At 42.7% G+C, this 19,350-nt stretch overlaps 1 protein-coding gene across 2 annotated transcripts in view; it reads right to left on the bottom strand.

The window, feature by feature from the left end:
- Positions 1-19,350, bottom strand: part of LOC149797112 (placenta-specific gene 8 protein-like) — an 83,333-nt gene that overhangs the window by 49,488 nt on the left and 14,495 nt on the right. The window contains exon 1 of one of the 2 annotated variants that reach the window (XM_089961782.1): positions 17,011-17,240. The exons of the other annotated variant lie outside the window; for it this stretch is intronic. The gene's annotated coding sequence lies outside the window, so the exon portion shown is untranslated. Of the gene's footprint in view, positions 1-17,010; positions 17,241-19,350 lie in introns of those variants that run through there. 2 annotated transcript variants of the gene reach the window in all.

The raw sequence follows: 19,350 nt of genomic DNA on the forward strand, positions 1-19,350 counted from the left end.
GTACAAGACGACCCTTTTGGAAATGTCATCATTGCGGCTTACGTGACAGCCCATGCTCGCTTAAAATTGTACGAAGCTTTAGAACTGTTAGAAGAACGCGTCCTGTACTTTGACACGGACAGTTGCATTTACATCCATCACCCGATTCAACATCACCCTAACATCGAAGGAGACCGTTTAGGAGCCTGGACAGACGAGCATCCGGACGACAAGATTCTAAGTTTCGTCAGTGGTGGTCCCAAAAATTACGGCTACGAATACCGGGACAAACAAGGAGAAGTGCACACGACGTGCAAAGTGAAAGGACTGACTCTGAATTATCGTACCAGTCGAGTGGTCAACTTTGGGGTATTGAAAGAAGCCTTGCAATCGGGAGAGGATGGAAACTTTAAAGTGACCACTTACCAACCGAACAAGATTGTACGTTTACCCACTCACCACATCGTCAGTCGACCTTTGGAAAAAGTTTATCAAATCGTGTACCAGAAGCGAGTTCGACTTCCCAATCATTTCACCTTACCGTATGGACACGTTGGTATAAAACATTGGTTGTAAGAGGATAGCCACTCACCAGAAAGATGACTTCGCCACAACAAGAATCGAGTGAGAAACCCGATGAGAACTCCAAGTTCAAACCCTACCATTTTTCAGTCTTCTTACCTGACTATTGTGATTGTGCCCGTCGATTGGACACGTTTCAGAAATGGCCTGCGGATAGGGAAGGATTAATTTCTTCGCATGTTTTAGCTAGAACAGGATTTGTCTACTTGGGACCTGAGTCAGGATTGGGATACGAGGTACAGTGTTTCGCTTGTGGACTGAAGTTACGAATGGATCTATGTATCTATAAAGATTCAGCTATTCTGGAACATACTCGATGGTCTCCGCACTGCCCTTACCTTTATATGGCCTTTCCACCCATTACACTACGGTACAATGTTGACGGTACCTTAGAGACGGTACCTTCCGAAACAAGACATAAAAAACGTAAAAAAGGAAAGATGTACAAACTGGAGACTGCATTGCGACTAGTATAAAAAGGGGGCTATGGTCAAGATCGATAGTTCATTGTGACTACCAAGACAGAGCGAACAAGATGAATACTTTGAAAAAGACATCGTTCCAGTTTGGGGATTGTAAAAAAGTTGTATCTTCCTCTAGTGTGACTAATATTGGATGGATAAGACCCATGCATTGCGACGGAAAATGTCCGGAAGGAAACTGCGATTGTCCATGTGGTTACCATTGTAATTGCGTAACGGAGTTTGCAGACGAGTGCGATTGTGAGCCTTGCGATGGATACGATGCTGTACCTTGTGACCTGAGCGATGCCGTAAAGCATCATGGGAACTTTGTTCTCACTGCCCCTATCATGGAAAGTGATGCTGTGCGTGTCAAACCTGAGGGATGCGAAAGCGATGCCGCTCGTCCTCTTAGACATTTTACCGGGTTTAAAGGGGAATGTCGACCTTCACGTTTACCTCCCTACGGATGTCATCCAGCCCTGAGCAAACTCCTACCCATGTCACTCAACCCTCATCGAAACGAACCTGTGAAAGACGAATATTCGTTTCCTGTGCGTTTGTCGGAATACTGCGACTTTGAAAATCGTCTTCAATCGTTCAAAGGAAAATGGCCTAAGTATCTGGGAGGACCGACCCCCGAAGAATTAGCCAGAGCCGGATTTTTCTACTTGGGCGAAGGAGATAAAGTCAGGTGCTTCAGTTGCGATGTGACACTTCACCACTGGGAACCGCAAGATTCGGCCTACGTAGAACATGCTCGATGGTCACCGAATTGTCATTACTTACCCTTAGTGGGACCGAGACATTGAAGTAACTTCTTACCATAATAATCTGTTCATGAATACTTTACAAGAGAACATTCGTGCTTTGCCTGTGGAGTTGAGAGAATGCATTTACCGAGAGCTGGTCAAAATACAAGTGAAACGTAAAGAACAATTGCATCCGTTACGTCACCGGTGTTTGAACCACTGGTACCTGAAGGCTATACAAGGATTGATTCAATTGAAAGTGTTCCATCGGACAGACATTGATCAACGATCCTCTAGTTTTAAAAAGGATTGGTTTGGTATGGACGATTGTAGTTACATCATTGTAAACGTACTGCATCGAATTCCAGAGGAAGAGTTAACGAATTACCAACATCTTGAACACAATGTCAACTTAGTGAAAGAGGAAACTTCTGAACGAATTGTAATGTGTAGATTAGTGACTCAACGATTTAAATTTGACACTGAAGTGAAACCATGTTTGTGCAAAGAGTACATTTCTTGTGTCAGACCAAAGAGGATTTAGTATGACCTATTCATGGATACTTTGCTAGAGAACATTCGTGCTTTGCCTGTGGAGTTAAGAGAACGCATTTACCGAGAGCTGGTGAAAATACAAGTCAAACGTAAAGAACAATTGCATCCGTTACGTCACCAGATCTTTAACCACTGGTACCTGAATGGTATAAGAGAACTGATTCGTCAGAAATTGTTTCAGTGGTCAGACCTTGTTCAACACTTTGAGTTAGTGAATGATCGAAATGTTCATTATTTTGGTTACTTCGAGATTCACCTACAGCAATACATTGAGGAAGACAAGTTAAAGGATTATCAACATATTTTACGTGGAATCTACTTAGAGGAAGAGGAAACTTCTAAACGAACTCTGAAGTTTCGGTTACAGTATGCAAGATTTAGATTCCCTACTGGAGAACGAAGATCTCTGGCTAGAAAGTACGTGTATTGTTTCCGAAACAAAGAGACTATAAAAACAGGCTGCCATGCCACGACTTATGTCACATGTCATCCAACAGATTCCGTGGAAGGAACTCAATGACCATATTCGAACCGTGGATCATTACCATCGATTATTACAAGAACTGTATCCATTCAATTTGGGACGACAAGTGGTGTGTGTCTTAGTGACTTGTTTTTTGGGATTTCGTTTACCAGCCGATTCTTTGTGGACTCTTTACGATCAGTACTTACCACCTCCATGGCCTTAAATGGTCACGAAAAACTCCTTTTGCTCAAAGCCTTGCGTTTTCATCTGGATACTTCTCAACCTCAACAGGAAAAAAAGATTCGTCAACTTTTAGCTACCCAAGACGTGTATGACGATGTGTGTGTAGCTTGTGACTTACATCCCCATTGGACAGATGTCCGTGCCTGGAAAGAATGGGATTTTGAGGCTTGGACCCAAGAAGTGGCCCAGTATGCACGAGAGTTGTTCAAGGAAAAAAGTTACTTTTCAACCCGTGTTAGTGACGGTGCCAGAAGAACCCGTCACCCAGGACAGGACTGTCGTGGACAGACCTGAAAGACCCTTTCGGGAGGACACTTGTGTGACCTTACCCCCTACTACAGAACTGGTTAGAACATTACCCAAAACATGTGGTTGTACAGACACTTGTGTTTATTCCACGTTCATCGTTATCATGTGCCTTTTATCCTTGTACTTAAGCCTTTGGCTTTTATGTATTTTTGTCTTTCGTATTCATGTTTGAAACATTCAATAAACGTGTTCTGAAAAAAAGTATATAAACTCTTGTCTTGTTTGTTTTTCGTGTCACAAGTGACATTTCTCATACCATGGCTACCTCTACTGTCTCTGCTCCCTCTTCCTCTACTGTCAAAGTCATCGACGAACACTTAGATCGTGCCAGTTGGGAGGCTTTGTATCTTCGCCATCCCTTTAACATGCTCATTGCTGGACCTAGCGGTTCAGGCAAAACCGAATTCGTCAAACGTTTGATCGAACATAAACATCATTTGATCGATCGACCCCCTCAACGGATCGTGTGGTGTTACAAAGAGTGGCAATCGGCGTACAGCCTCTTGCGAGAAAGTCAAGGCGATTCCATCGTGTTTGTGGAAGGCATTCCTAAAGAAGACGACGGCATCGTCTCTGACTCCCGTCAAACCCATTTGGTCATTTTCGACGACATGTTAGGAGAAGACGAAGAAGAAATTAAATTGTGGTTCACGCGTAAAGGGCATCACCGTAATGCCAGTGTCGTTTACATCACCCAAAATTTGTTTCAACAAAGTAAAGCCCATCGCACCATCAGTCTCAATGCGCATTACGTGGTCTTGTTTAAAAGCCCTCGAGATAAATCGCAAGTGCAAGTCTTAGCCAAACAGTTAGGAACGCCTTGGCTGACTCAGGCGTACGACGATGCCACTCAAACGCCACACGCCTATTTACTCGTCGATTTGAAACCTACGACCCCCGAGGATTTGCGATTTCGTACCCACTTGTTTCACCACTGGTGCCAAGACGGAGGGCCTGTCCTGTACACGTCTCCGTCCTCGACTTCATTTCACTCCCCATGAAAAAATCTATAAAAACCTCAGACCCTTTTTCGTCTGTCTCACACAGTGTGAACATGACGTCCCTTCAGTCGCATCTTCCCGTCAAATTGATTCGTGCCTTGTATGGCATCAGTCGAGAAAAAGATCCACAAACACGAGCCCGTGTCTTAGAAGCTAGTCTCAAAGAAGTCTTACGATGGTTCACGGTGACGGCACGTCAATTACTCCAAGGAATCATTCAGATTCCTCATCAAACCAAACGCTTTTTCGATCGAAACAAAGTCGCTTTGGTCCAACTGGCCGATCCCCGCATCGACACTCAAACCAAAAAACAAATCATTTTGAAACCTGGAGGGAGCGGTACTCTAGGAGGGGTCATCATTCGCTCACTCTTAAGATGGGATCCTAATGCCCCCAAAGTTATCCCTAAGACAAAAGTTCAACGAAGCCCCAAGAAGAAAAAGACCAGGTCCCCAAAGAGAAGAACTTCTCCAGTGGCGGGACCCTCCTCTTACCAGACACCACCCCGAAAAAAGAAAAGAAGCCCCCAGAAAAAGAAACAGAGAAAAAGTCCTCAGAAAAAGAAAAGTCCACAGAAGAAAACTAGTCGCAAGAGAGGCACTGCGGCCAGGACGCAGCCTTACACTCGCAAACCACGACCTGCCACAGCGGTGACTGCGTCTCCGGCATCCTCACGTTTATCCACTTCTCCGTTGATGTCACCAGGAACTGAAGAGTATTTGGAGACGTTAATCACACCAAGAACTTCTCCGTTGATGACCCCCAAAAGAACTTCCCCAGTGGCAGGACCTTCCAATTTAGCGGCAGTGGCTGCTGCTCACAAAGTACCTTCTCCCAAAATCAAAGTCCATGAAAGATCGGGCATGTTACAAAGTTTACTGGATTTGTCCAAGCAAGAACTGGCTCGATTTAGTCCGTTACGTACCCCTGCACGACGTGTCATGCCTGTCATGAAGTTGATACGACGTAAAGACAATCAGTGGCGACGCGTTCCAGTATAAAAAAGGCCTGTGACCAAGTAGGGTATCAGTGTTCTTTTGGTGCTCCTAAAGACTCAAAGATGTCACCCTCCAGAAAACCCCAAGGAAAGAAAAGGAAAGGACTGCCACCACGTTTAGCCAAACATGGGGACCTGTTATCTGTCCTGTCCAAAGCTTCTCCACCCCTACGAAAAAAACTCATTCAAACGGCCTCCAAAGAGGTCATCGATACCGTGTGCGAATGTTGTTTGAACGTTTTGAAAGGCACGATCCCTTTGTCCAAACACCAGAAACAATGCTTAGGCAAACATCGTCACGTTCTTCGCCAAATGGTTCAAAAGAAAATTCCCATTCGTCAAAAAAAGAAGATGTTGGTTCAACGTGGAGGCATTTTGCCTCTCTTGTTAGGCCCCATACTGAAAGGAGTCTTGGGAACCATGTTGGGAGGACTGATGGGAGCAAGATAAAAAGGCCTTCGAAAGTCCCAAGATCTCAGAATCGACCCCTGACAACCCCATGGAAGGACGAAAACTAGCTTTAGTGCCTTACAAACGATGGATGGAATACCATCGGTGGCAAGAACAACACACCCCGCATTTACCTCCCAATCCCAATTTGAGCGAGATGTCCCAGTTACAACACGAATTGCAGTCCTTGATGGATCGCCAAGATTTGTCCGAAACAGAAAAATCGCAAAAGTACGGTCAACTCTTGCAACGACTGCAACTCTTTCACCAGAAAGCTTTAGACGAAACAGCTTTACCCACTCTAAAAGATTTTAAGACCTTGATGAAAAGTCCAGCACCATCATCATCATTACCACCACTACCATCCCCAAGGGTCACCAGAGATGCTACCCCACAAAGACCTGAGGAAGAAGAGATGCGCGAAGTGTTTCAAACACCGTCAGCAGCTCCCATTTCGAGTAAGATTGCAGCATCCTTATTGACCCCGTCCCCTACACCCCAACGAGAAGAAATGAAAGCTTGGGTTAAAAAGATGATGTCCACGCCTCCTTCGACAGAAGTGAAAAAGAAAGAAGGGAAACCAGAAGCGAAAAAAGAAAAGAAGACCAAAGCCATTCCATTGCCACCACCACCACCACTACCTTTGACTTCTACTCCCGTAGCCCATCGGACACGTAAATCCGTTTCCAAACCACCCTTTCGACCCACCCAAAGTAGCATCACCGAAGAGTGGGTGACTTATTAACACGCCAACACAAAAATGGAAAAAGTCTTAGCCAGCATTTACTACGATCCCTCACATCCTGCAGGTTACGCAGGAGTTCAAAAATTGTATCGTACTGCCAAAACTCGACTGAAAAGTCTCCGTTTACCTCAAGTGCAACGATGGTTACAAGAACAAGCTACCTACACTTTACACAAACCCATTAGACGCAAGTTTGCCAGAAGTCGCACCCAAGTGGAAGGCATCGATCATCAATGGCAAGCCGATTTAGCCGATGTCTCTCATTTGGCCAGCTACAATCGCGGCTACAAATATTTGTTTTGTGTCATCGACGTCTTTTCCAAATTTGCCTGGGTCGTGCCTTTGACTTCCAAATCGAGCAGCGAGTTAGTGCGAGCCCTGCAACGGGTGTTGAAACAAAGCGGTCGTCGCCCTCTTCGATGGCAAACGGACAAAGGCACCGAATTTCTGAACCAAGCTTTCCAAAAAGAATTAAAGAAACGTGACATTCATTTTTTTACCAACGAGAATCCCGAAACCAAAGCCAGCATCGTGGAACGTTTTCAACGTACTTTGAAAGAACGCATGTGGAAATATTTTACGCATCACCACACTCTGAAGTACATCGACATCTTACCGCACCTGGTGCAAGCGTACAACCAATCTTACCATCGAAGCATCGGACGTGCCCCGCAAGACGTGACTCCCGACAACGAAGTGCTGGTGTTCGAGCGTCTGTTCGGTACGTCCCCGACGAGGGCTGTCCCCGAGAAAAGTGGAGAGTTGACCGTAGGAGATTGGGTACGCATTGGCAAAACCAAACGCAATTTCGACAAAGGTTACTTACCTAACTGGACGACCGAATTGTTTCGCGTCACTGGACGAGTGCATGGCCGTCATCCTGCCGTCTATAAATTGGAAGACATGAACGGAGAAGTGCTCAAAGGAACGTTTTATTTACCCGAGTTACAACGTGTGACCAAAAAAGAAGACGACGTGTACGACATCGAAAGCATTCTCGAACGCAGAACCCGTAAAGTGGGCAAACGACGTGTCATAGAAGTCAAAGTACGTTGGAAAGGATATCCACCCAGTTTCGATTCTTGGATCGACGCTTCGCAAGTCATCGACTATAAAAAGAAGAAGTGACCATCATGCCCTTTCACACAGCAGACGCAGCTACGTCGACCACTCCTTCTTCACCTAGTTCTTCTGTGCAAGATTTACAAAAACAACCCTTGTGGGTGTGGTGTGGAGAACGTGTGCCTAAAACGCAAATCGTCTTTTTCTGCCAAATCTTCGTGGTGTATTGTGTCATCGGGGCAGCCATTGCCAATTTGAGTTTGCAACAAGGAGACAAACAATTGTGGACCATTTTATTGAGCAGTTGCATCGGTTACCTGCTTCCCAATCCCTCCCTGAAATTCTCCTCGAACGGGAACCACGGGAACCTCGTGTCCAGTGCCAGTGCCAGTCACCACTCCAACCACAACCAGAACCCCATTTTGGGCGGAGACACGCCTCTGACATCCACTAACCCCTCGGACAGCCACAGAACTCTGGAATTATGAGTCACCAAAACCAATTTTACTTAACCTTACCCAGTGACAGTTCCATGGAGGTGTTTCCCCACAACACGTTGTGCTGTTACACGGCCAAATTACCTCAGGCCATCCCCTTAGATCACGAAGCCCATTGGGAAGTGGCTTTGGTAGAAATGATTCACCCGACCCAAGTCCTCAATGTCCTTCCCAATGAAAATAAATTTGATGTGGAAGTTCATGACGAGCAAGTGCAACAGTGGATGGATACCGATAGCAAATATGACAAGAAAACCCGTACACCAAATCTAAAGTGGACCACCTATCACTTGTTCATTCCCCCAGGCTATTATTTTAGTGGTCAACATTTGGTCAGCACCATAGCCACCAGGTTTAATGTCGTGTTTCTGAAAGCTTTGGAAAGTGTCAAAAAAAGTGTCACCATGGAATACCACAAAACAGCTCGTCGCTTCTTGATGAAATTTGACGGGAGTAAAATCCTGTCCATTTTATTTTGTCCTGAATTGTTTGACATGTTGGGCGGAGACATGGACATGAGAATGGCGATGATGAAGAAAAACGAATCACCCATCGTTTACGACAACGAGTCTTTTAGCAAGTTATTTCGTGCCCCGGTAGAACTGAACCAAGGACTGAATTTGATGTTTGTGTACTCCGATGTGGTGGAGTATAACGTGGTGGGACACACCTCTGTACCGTTACTGCGTGTCATTCCTTTCAAAGTGGATTCTGCCACGAACGCTGACGAGGAAGGTGGAAACACTTATCACGTCCACCGCGAATTTGTCCATCCTCACTATTTGCCTGTCAGCAAGTCGTATTTGGACACGGTCAACATTACTATAAAAGGAGATTTGGGACAAAATATTCCATTCACCAAAGGAAAAGTCACGGTGAAACTCCATTTTCGAAAACGGTTTTCTCACGACTCGTAAGTAAGTCATGTATCCAGTGTACCGAGGGGTTGCACGACAGCGAGGACACGGCTTAGGAGACATGTTAAAATCCGCCTTTCGTTCGGTGGCCCCAGTCTTGAAACCGATGGTGACACGCGGATTGCACGCCTTGAAAGATGCGGCACTGACGCAAGGCAAAGAATTTCTCCAAAATGTCATTATCGACAAACAAAACCCTAAAGAAGCCTTCATGAGGGCAGGCAAAAATGTCTTGCTGCAAACGGGCAAAGACATTTTGGGCCGACGAGACACACCTATAAATGCTCTGCACGCTACCGAGTCAGGCATTCAGCAAGGACAAGGCAGAAAGAGACGACGCAGAAAACACCCTTTCACCAGACTTCAAGCGAGAAAGGCCAAGAAAAGAAGAACCGTTCGAGACTTAGACGTTTTCGATTATTGAGACACAGCAACAAAAAATGATGCACCGAGAGTCTTGCGCTTGTTCCAAGACGGAACTGGATCTGTTTGCCATGCCCCCCACCATGATGACCATGCAAGAATCCCAATGGGTGGAATTTCACCCCGTCTCCTCACTGACCGATTCCGCTCCCATCGAGTTTGAAATCAAGGGACAGCCCGAAGATTACATCGATCTGAATAGCAGTTACTTGTACTTGAAAGTCAAAGTTCTAGATAAGGATAATGGTGAAGTAAGCGATGAGATTATAGCTCCCGTCAACAATTTCATGCATTCCTTGTTTAGTGGAGTGGACTTGTACTTGAACAACAAACTGGTCAGCAGCAGCATGGATACATACCCTTACCGTGCCTACCTGGAAAACCTTTTGACGTACGGAATAGATGCCAAGGATACCCATCTCAATGCTTGTGTGGTATGGGAACCTGACGAAGCGACCAAGTTTAAGATAGGTGACGCAAATGACAATGACGGCTTTGGGGAAAGACGAAGCAGAATCAAAGATGGAAAGAGTTTAGAACTGATGGATCGTTTACATCTGGACATGTGGTTGCAAGAGAAATATTTGCTAAACGGAGTCAATGTCCGCTTGAGACTGAATCGCAGCAGTGCCGCTTTCCATTTGTTGGCTGATGAGGCTGCTACTAAGAATGCCACTCCTAAAAGCAAAATCGAGGAGGCCAAACTCTACGTACGACGCGTGGAAGTGTTACATAAAGTGGGAAACGACATCAGTCAAACGTTGAGCAGAACGACCGCCAAGTATCCCATACGAAGGGTGGAAGTGAAAACGTTCACCATTCCCGTTGGACATCATTCCATGATCGAAGATCATCTGTTCCAAGGACAGTTACCCAAACGTTTGATCCTTGGTATGGTTGAAAATGAAGCCTTCAACGGAGCCTTCGCTCAAAATCCTTTCAACTTTCAACACTTCAACGTGAAGAAAATCGAAGTCAGTCGCGATGGCAAAACCTTGTGTACCCGACCTTTCGAACCTGACTTTACCAAGAACAATTACTTGAGATCGTACTTGTCCCTGTACGAAGCCACCGGTCAGTTAGGAACCAACACCAGTCACGGCATTACGTACAACGATTACGCAGGAGGCTACGCTTTGTGGGCTTTTGATTTCACTCCAGATCAAGGCAGCGACGAGGGACATTTTCACCCTATAAAATCAGGTCAGATTCGTGTGGAACTTCAGTTTGCAGATAAACTGGACAAGACAGTGAACGTCATCCTGTATGCAGAATTCGATAATACCATAGAAATCAATAGTTTGAGAGAAGTCATTCTAGATTACTAGAAGTCATGGAAGACTGTTATCCCTCTTTACCTAGTGGAGAAACTTTGGACATGGAATGTAAGGAGACTGTGGAAGAAGAAGAAGTGATCATGATGAAATCGAGATGGCCAGAACAAGAAGCCCATTTAGTCTCCTGTTTTGCCAAACACTTGGTCGATAAAATGACGGAATTGATCAAGAAAAATTGCTATGGATGTCAAAACGATCATCCCAGTCAAATTCAACACGATAAATGCCTAATGTTGAGTCAAGAAGAAAAATTGGACGAGTATCTGGACGAAGCTTGGAGTCTCATCTCGAACAAAGACGTGTTGCACCAGTGGTATAAAGACTTGCGTGAACATTCTTGTCCACCATTAACCACTCAAGAGATCCATCGTATCGAAGCTCTCCTGAATCAGAGTGAGGAAACAGAACGAATAACCGTTTATTCGTCAGACATTTTCAAGCAAAAAGTCAGGATCGAATTGACGACTTATTATTACCTGTGAAGAAGAAGAAAAAACACAAAAACAATGGATACCTGGGAACTTTATTACCTTTTGAACCACAGTTCGTATACGGCTTCTTGGAATCCTGTCGTCTGTGCTAAAGATGAACTCCCTCATCGCAAACCTAAAGACCATCAAGCTTACGTGATCAACACGGACGACAGTCATCTCCCAGGAACCCACTGGGTAGCCGTCTACTTTCCTCAAGAAGGATGTGTGGAATATTTCGATTCGTACGGATTGCCCCCTTTGGAAGACGATATCATCGACTTTATGAGAAGAAATGCTCAAACCACCCGATTCAATAATGTGAAATTACAAGGCACAGATTCCTTGGTGTGTGGACAGTACTGTGTGTATTTTCTGCATCATCGCAGCCTGGGCTATTCCTTAGAACATTTAGTGACTCATTTCGATCCTCGTTCTTCTGCTAGAAACGATGTGAAAGTAGATCGATGGTTTTGTGACCATTATGCTTATCTTTTGTCTCAAGCTAGGAAACGTAGTGTCCATCAATGGCCTAATGATTTCCAACAGTGGAAATCACAATTTCATTCACAACGTTGTCAGCCCTGTTTAAAGTAGATTGTCCATTGAGAAAAAAATGTTTGTGATTTGAAAAAATTGTTAGATGTTATAGTGTTGGATTATTGTTAAAAAATGTTAGAGTTGTTGTTTAGTGTTAAGTGATTTTTGAATAAAAAATGTTGTGTTTTGAAAAAAATGCCTTTGTGGTTTGTTTAGCTATAAGAATGTTGGATTGATGCTCTTTCATTTCTTACTATCCCTCTCATGACACTCACTAAACGTTGAGACTCGAAAACCGTGTGGGGATGTTTTCCTTCACGTCCGCGCTTTGACTTTAAGAACCGGTTTGTTCCCAGTCTAACCATCCATTGTCGACTCATCCTCTTAAGAAGATGTGCTCCAAACTAGCTAAACTCAACGAAGCCTACGTGAATTTGCATAGGGTCAGACACAGTCTGATACCGAAGCCAGAAGAAATAGAGAATGTGAGAATGTTAAAAATCACTGAAGACCTAATAGAAGAGCTCTTCAGAGAAGAAGTGAACAGGGAAAAAGAAGAATGGACAGAGAAGTACAGACTTCAAAAACAGCAGCAACAACAGCAACAGCAGCAGCAGCAGCAGCAGCAGCAGCAACCTGAACCTGACAGAGGCTTTGTCGATTGTCGTATCGACACCAAAGAGTTCTTCTTCTCTTTCCGAAGAAGCAGACCTATCGCCAGAAAGTCTATCCTCAGAGGACATCGCATTCTTAGAAACTAAAAAAGAATGCCATAGCAAACAAAAAAACAGCCCTTTTCAGGGCTACCCAATACTCTAGAAAAGAAATAACCATCAATTTGCCAATGTGTGTAGGTAGAGTAGTGTGAAAATAAACACTAACTCTTTATTAATAGTGGAAGTGTATGTATTTGTGTGTTAGTGTTAGTAAGCGGTTAAGTAAGTTGGTATGGATAGTAGATTAAAATGATGTTTGTTTTTTTGGCTGTTAGAGGTGTATATTTTGGATTAGATTGGATTGCTTTGAGTATGTGGATAGTCTATTGAAGTGATTTATAAAAAATTTTAAAATAGTAATGGGTAGAATAAAAAGTGAGTGAGTGTTTCTTTTAGGTCCGCGCGTTGTTGTTTTTTTTTGGTCATGATCTAGGTAAGATGAATTTTATGTTATTAGGGGATGTTTTCCATCACGTCCGCGCTTTCAGTATAAATTGAAACCCGTTCGGCAGTCCAGCTACCCTTGTTGATTGATCAACACCAAAAAATGAACACGAGACTTGAGAAACTGTTGGAGCTTCATGTGCATCTGGAATATGCCAGGCGCATATTAAATGAACTGGCCGCGGAAGCCATTGTCGAGGAGGGAAGGATAAGAGAGGAGGAAAGAAGAAACAAAGAAGAGGAGGAGAGAAGATATAAAGAAGAAGAAGAAGAAAGAAGATATAAAGAGGAAAGAAGAAACAAAGAAGAGGAGGAGGAAAAGGAGAGAAGAAATTTCAAAATCCCAGAGAGCGAAAATTGGCATTCTGAAGCGACATATCCTGCCTCTGCACTCTCCCCCCAAAAGGTAAAAAGTAACTGGGGGATAAGATGTGTATCTGGCGCCAGGCCTGGAAGGTGCCACCATTAACCAGGTGCCCATGAAGTTCCAAACAAAACAGCCCTTTTCAGGGCTACCCAATACTCTAGAAAAGATATAACTATTAATTTGCCAATGTGTGTAGGTAGAGTAGTGTGTATATAAACACTAACTCTTTTTTAAAAAAATGTGAGGGTATGTGTTTGTGTGTTTGTGTTTGTAAGAGTAAAGGTATGTTTGTGCGAATAGTAGATTATGGGTTTCTTTATTGTTTCTTAGCAAATGTGAAGAGTATAGTTTGGGTTATATTATATGAAATGAAAAAGTAGGGGATGTTTTCCTTCACGTCCGCGCATTGTTAGGTCATGATCTAGGTAAGATCCATTTTATGTTTTTAGGGGGATGTTTTCCTTCACGTACGCGCTTTAAGTATAAGAACCCACAGTATTCGTCGTTCAAACCATTCTGCAAAGAATAAAAAGAAGATGGCGTCAAACCAAATGGACAAAATACAAACCTTGCAAGACGTTTTAGACAACTTAGGAATAATGGAACAGATGCTAATAAGACTCGTTGAAGACCATTATTCCTATAGTCCCCATCGTGTGAAGATGGAAATTAATAACGTAAGGAAAGCAAAGGACAAGATTAGTGGTGTCATGAAAGAGATCAAGGAGGAGAAGGAGGATGAAGAGGAAAGAATAAGAATACGCAAATGGAACGAAAAAATTGAAAAAGAAGAAGAAAATGAAAAGAGGAAGAAAGAAGAGGAGGAAGAGAAGAAGAAAGAAGAGGAGGAGAAGAAAAAAAGAAAGAGAAGAAGAGTGTAGGAGATAAAATAAGAACTTGGTGGAGGAAAAGAAGAAATTAGAAGAAGAAGAAGAAAACCCAAAGGCCCTTTTCAGGGCCAGCCATATATCTTGAAAAGAGATAGCCTTACCATTGCCTACCCCTTTTTTTATTTAGTTTTTTTTTTAAAAATAGAGACCCTCCCTGTTTCAATTTTACATAGACCCGATACAGACCCAGGGGTTTTTTTGTCCATGTTAAATTTACATAGACCCTATACAGACCCAGGGTGATTAATGTTAAATTTACATAGACCCTATACAGACCCAGGTTAAGTCTGTAATGCTAATTCCCATAGACCCTATATCGACCCACGATTTTTCTCCATGTTAAATTTACATAGACCCTATATCGACCCAGGGTGATTAATGTTAAATTTACATAGACCCTATACAGACCCAGGTTAAGTCTGTAATGCTAATTCCCATAGACCCTATATCGACCCACGATTTTTCTCCATGTTAAATTTACATAGACCCTATATCGACCCAGGGGTGTTTTTAATGCTAATTCCCATAGACCCTATAGTGCCCCACTTCACTACTTAGAACGCTAAGACTCTGGACCGAATTTTGACGTTCGATTGGTGAACACACTGATGTTAACCAGCGAAACAAGTCTGACTTTGTGCGTATTTTTTGTAATTTCGTTGAATATATTACGACGCACTTTAACAACTTCATAATGTCTTTACACGATTCACGCAATTTTTGCAATCAAGGCATTTCAGTTGCATCGTGGGATACACACAAATTAAGTACTTGTTATTTGGTTTGGAGGAAAAAATGATGTAAAAGAAATAATTATGGTAGCAGTGAACTGTAAGATATATAAATCTCAGCCTAGGCAGAGCCATGCAGAATACAAATAATATAACCTATCGACTAAGATTTCCTTGTTTATATTTGCCGACCCATTAATATATTTTATTATATTCTTATATTGTATTAGCATCGCCAGTGCATCCCCACAAAGTACGCCCATGCATATGTAGACACGTTGTCTGTTGATTATCAAATCACGCCTTATGGGTTGCCTCCGCAATCAAGTCTTTGTCGTAGTCTCGGTAAATTAAATGTTTAGATAACTCTTCAGACCTTTTTAAGAATGTTTCGTCGTCATAGCAAATTCTGAGTATCTTCAGTGCCTGGCTACATGGGATGTTCCTAATTCAGTGTTTTGGATGACAGCTGGTTTGGAGGAGATGCTATTGTTTGTCGGTTAGTTTCGAGTAGATGTCTACATGGAGTTTGTTTTCTGCAAGTCTGGTTGTAGTGTCCAGGAAAACGTGGTTTGAGTTGGAGACTTCTTCTGTTAATTTTATTGAAGGATGGAAGTTGTTTGCCTCTGATATGAAATCATCCAAATTTTTCTTCCACTTCATTTCTATATCATCGATAAAGCGTACCCACCGGTATGGTATAAGTTCCACCGATACAGGAAGTTGACCTTCCAGTGTTCCCATACCAACGGTCATTGTTGTACCCATTGCGGTTCCATTGATTTTGGAGGTAGTTTTCTTCATTAAATTTAAAGTTATTGAGTTTTAGGACAAGCTTCAAGGGTTTGACTAGGAAGTGTGTGGGTCGACTGTTTACAGTTCTGGTTTCCCATGCTTTTCGACATGTCTGTATCCCTTCGTTGTGCGGTATTTTAATATACGAAGATGTGATGTCTAAGGAAACAAGCAATGTATCTGGCAGTAATGGTTCACTTGCTTTGTTTTTTTATAAGGTAATCTGTCTTGTCCTGAATATAAAACTTTTATCGAAGGGTTTGAGTTTCTGTCCCCTTTCAAAGATATACGACAGAGGGAGGCTGCTAAAGGACAACGAAGAGTTTAGCCGCTGAATAAGACTCAAGGCCCATTTAGCCTTGCAGCCAATAAAGAAATCTAGGGAAAATTTAAACTGCGACCAACAGGCATGAACATTATTGCAAACGGTGTTTCTGTTTGTCTTGTCTATGTTTGGTATTTGCCTTTAAAAAGGCGCATTAGGAGTCGAAAGCGCGCAGGCTAGCTATATAGCTATATACTAGTTTTGCACTCTTCCTTGTCAGTTTATTGCACACACACACGTGATATTTTCGATAGTCTAAGAAATGAAGGCAGTAGTTTACAACTTGGTAATCTATTTCAGTTGTATAGTAGTCCATGCTATCTCTCACTACTTATATAATATGACTGCTGATATTGTATCAACAGGTATGGCGCATTGATGGACAGAGACTAGATTAAAATATATTGCGGAAGGAAGACAAGATGTAAAATGTGGACTTTAGCACAACAGCTGCAGAGACCTTCAAAAGAACATCCAGGAACAAAATTTGTTCAGCATTTGAAAGCAGATTAAAGCGTTAACGTTGTTCTTGTTCTTAACGTTTAAAAGTTGTACACGGTGACGAAAGTATATATTGTATCTGATGTAAATACCTGCGATGCAAGGCCATCGTGTCTATACTTGCAGTATGAAGCACACAGTCAAAAAGGGGACTTTTACACTAGCAAAGTTGACATTAATAGACTGACAGGGCAAAAGCTGTTTCAAACTCATGTTAACAATCTTATGAGATCTGGCTCGGAATTTCCTTTGAAGATATTCTCAGATTTGAATATTAACTTTTCAAAGCAGGACATCAATGTCAGATTTGTTTCAGGTCTCATCTTCATTTCGTCCCTATACCGATAGCATTATTACATTTTCATCTCACGACAAAACATGCAACAACCCAAATAAGGACCATCTTTACCTTTTATTGGTCGTATACTGCGCATTAGTGTATAAGCGATGCATACCTTTATTAATTTCAATTTTGTCCTATCATTTCGTTGCACGCGAGAGCCGACTACATTCTAGCCAATATCATTCATCTTATAGCTCTCCTCTCTGTATGTCGGTCTGTCTCTCTCTGGAAATATACATGCAAAACTGTTAGACTAATCGTTCCAGAGAGAAACAGATTGACGATGAAACAATTTTAACATGCATACAATGCACACATATGCCCCCTCTATCTCTCCGTTGGATGACCATCCAACATATAAGTTTTACAGTGTTGATAATTTTAACAACTATATATTACACTGGTCAACAGTGAAATCATTACTGACTTGAAAAGGCCCTAATCTGTAGTATTTTGGTGTGCCGAACACGAATATAACCGTGAAAAATTTGTATTGGCTCTCGTTTTGAAGATATTCATATACCTCATTTTCTATGTTTCACTGTGTAAATTTCTCCAGTAGGACTGCAGCAACATCCGGAATAATGATGTAACATTGCATAATACCATCATGCTCACATCATCCACAGTTGATTGCATCATTTTCTGATGCAATGCAATACTAATGCCATGCGGCTGCTGAAGTAAGTTGACGTCAGCAGTGTACTATACATGTGTAGGCCTATTATACTAATGCCAGGCGGCTGCTGAAGCTGACGTAAGCAGTGTACTATATAAAGCCCAATCAGATAGGTTCAGCATTTAAAATATTTTAGACGTTGTGCGAGACAGTTCAAGCTACTGTTACATAAAACTTATTATTTTATCCATTTACGTACAATAAAGAACAGTAATGCCTCGAAAGTGTGTTAATACCGCGGACAATTTTTGTTATATTTGTGGGGAAGTGACATTTGCCAACCAGAAGAAAAGTATCAATTCTCAAGTGAAGAAGGCATATCATCTTTACTTCGGATGCAAGGTTGGTGACCAAGACAAGCCTTGGGCTCCGCATATATGCTGTGCTACATGTACAACACAGCTTTCACAGTGGTTGAATTGCAAAAGGTCATCAATGCCGTTTGCAGTCCCAATGGTGTGGAGAGAGCCAAGCAACCACCTAAATGACTGTTACTTCTGCTTGGTTCCTCCTCTTTCCGGCGGAATAACGAAGCGAAAGAAGTCGAGAATAGTCTACCCAAACATTCCGTCTGCATTGAGACCAGTTCCACATGGTGAGGGACTTCCTATTCCAGAACCTCCAGCAGAATATTCTCTTGATTCATCTGACGAAGACAAAGGTGAGTCGACCTGTTCTTCTCCTGGTCCATCAGCATGCAGTGATCCAGATTTTCACTGTGGTGCATCATCAACCCCACACAGAATAACACAGGAAGAACTAAATGACCTGATTCGTGATTTGGACTTATCAAAGAACAAGGCAGAATTGCTAGGATCAAGACTCCAACAATGGAATCTTCTAGAAGAAGATGTCACAATTACTGCATATCGAAAGCGCCACCAGCAATTGGAGCCTTTCTTCAGAAAGGAAAGTAATCTGATATTCTGTTCCGATATTGAGGGCCTCATGAATGCTTTAAAAATCACTCATGACCCACAAGAATGGAGACTATTTGTGGACTCTTCGAAACTGAGTCTCAAGGCTGTGCTTTTGCACAATGGAAACATTCTTCCATCTATTCCAGTAGCGTATGCTGTCCACATGAAAGAGACATACGATAACTTAAGGCAGCTACTGAATTCCATTGAGTATAACAAGTACAGCTGGCACCTCTGTGGTGATTTGAAGGTAGTTGCCCTTTTAATGGGACTGCAGCAAGGATATACAAAATACATGTGTTTCTTATGCGAGTGGGATAGCCGAGCAAGGAAAATGCACTACATGAGGAAGGAATGGACTCACAGGCAGAATGTAGCCATTGGAGAGAATAATATCCAACACCCAGCTCTGGTTGAGGCTCAGAAAATCTTGCTACCACCCTTTCACATCAAACTAGGTTTGATGAAGAACTTCGTGAAAGCCATTGACCGGACTTTGCCAGCATTCCGATACCTGCATGAAAAATTCCCTCGACTCAGCGAAGCAAAGATTAAAGAGGGAGATTTTGTGGGTCCTCAGATTCGAGAGCTTTTCAAAGATGACCGGTTCAACAACTTGCTGGAAGGTGACGCGAAACAAGCATGGAATGCTTTTCGCCTAGTTTCTACAAACTTCCTCGGAAATGTTAGGGCAGAAAACTATAAGGAACTAGTAGAAGACATGTTGATGAAGTATAAGAAACTTGGCTGCAATATGTCTCTAAAGATTCACTTCCTTCATTCCCATTTGGATTTCTTTCCTAGCAACTGTGGTATTGTTAGTGATGAACACGGCGAACGTTTTCATCAAGAT

Source organism: Sinohyriopsis cumingii, chromosome 6 (genome assembly GCF_028554795.1).
Source record: "Sinohyriopsis cumingii isolate HCF-2022 chromosome 6, ASM2855479v2, whole genome shotgun sequence".
In the NCBI taxonomy this organism is placed as follows: domain Eukaryota; kingdom Metazoa; phylum Mollusca; class Bivalvia; order Unionida; family Unionidae; genus Sinohyriopsis; species Sinohyriopsis cumingii.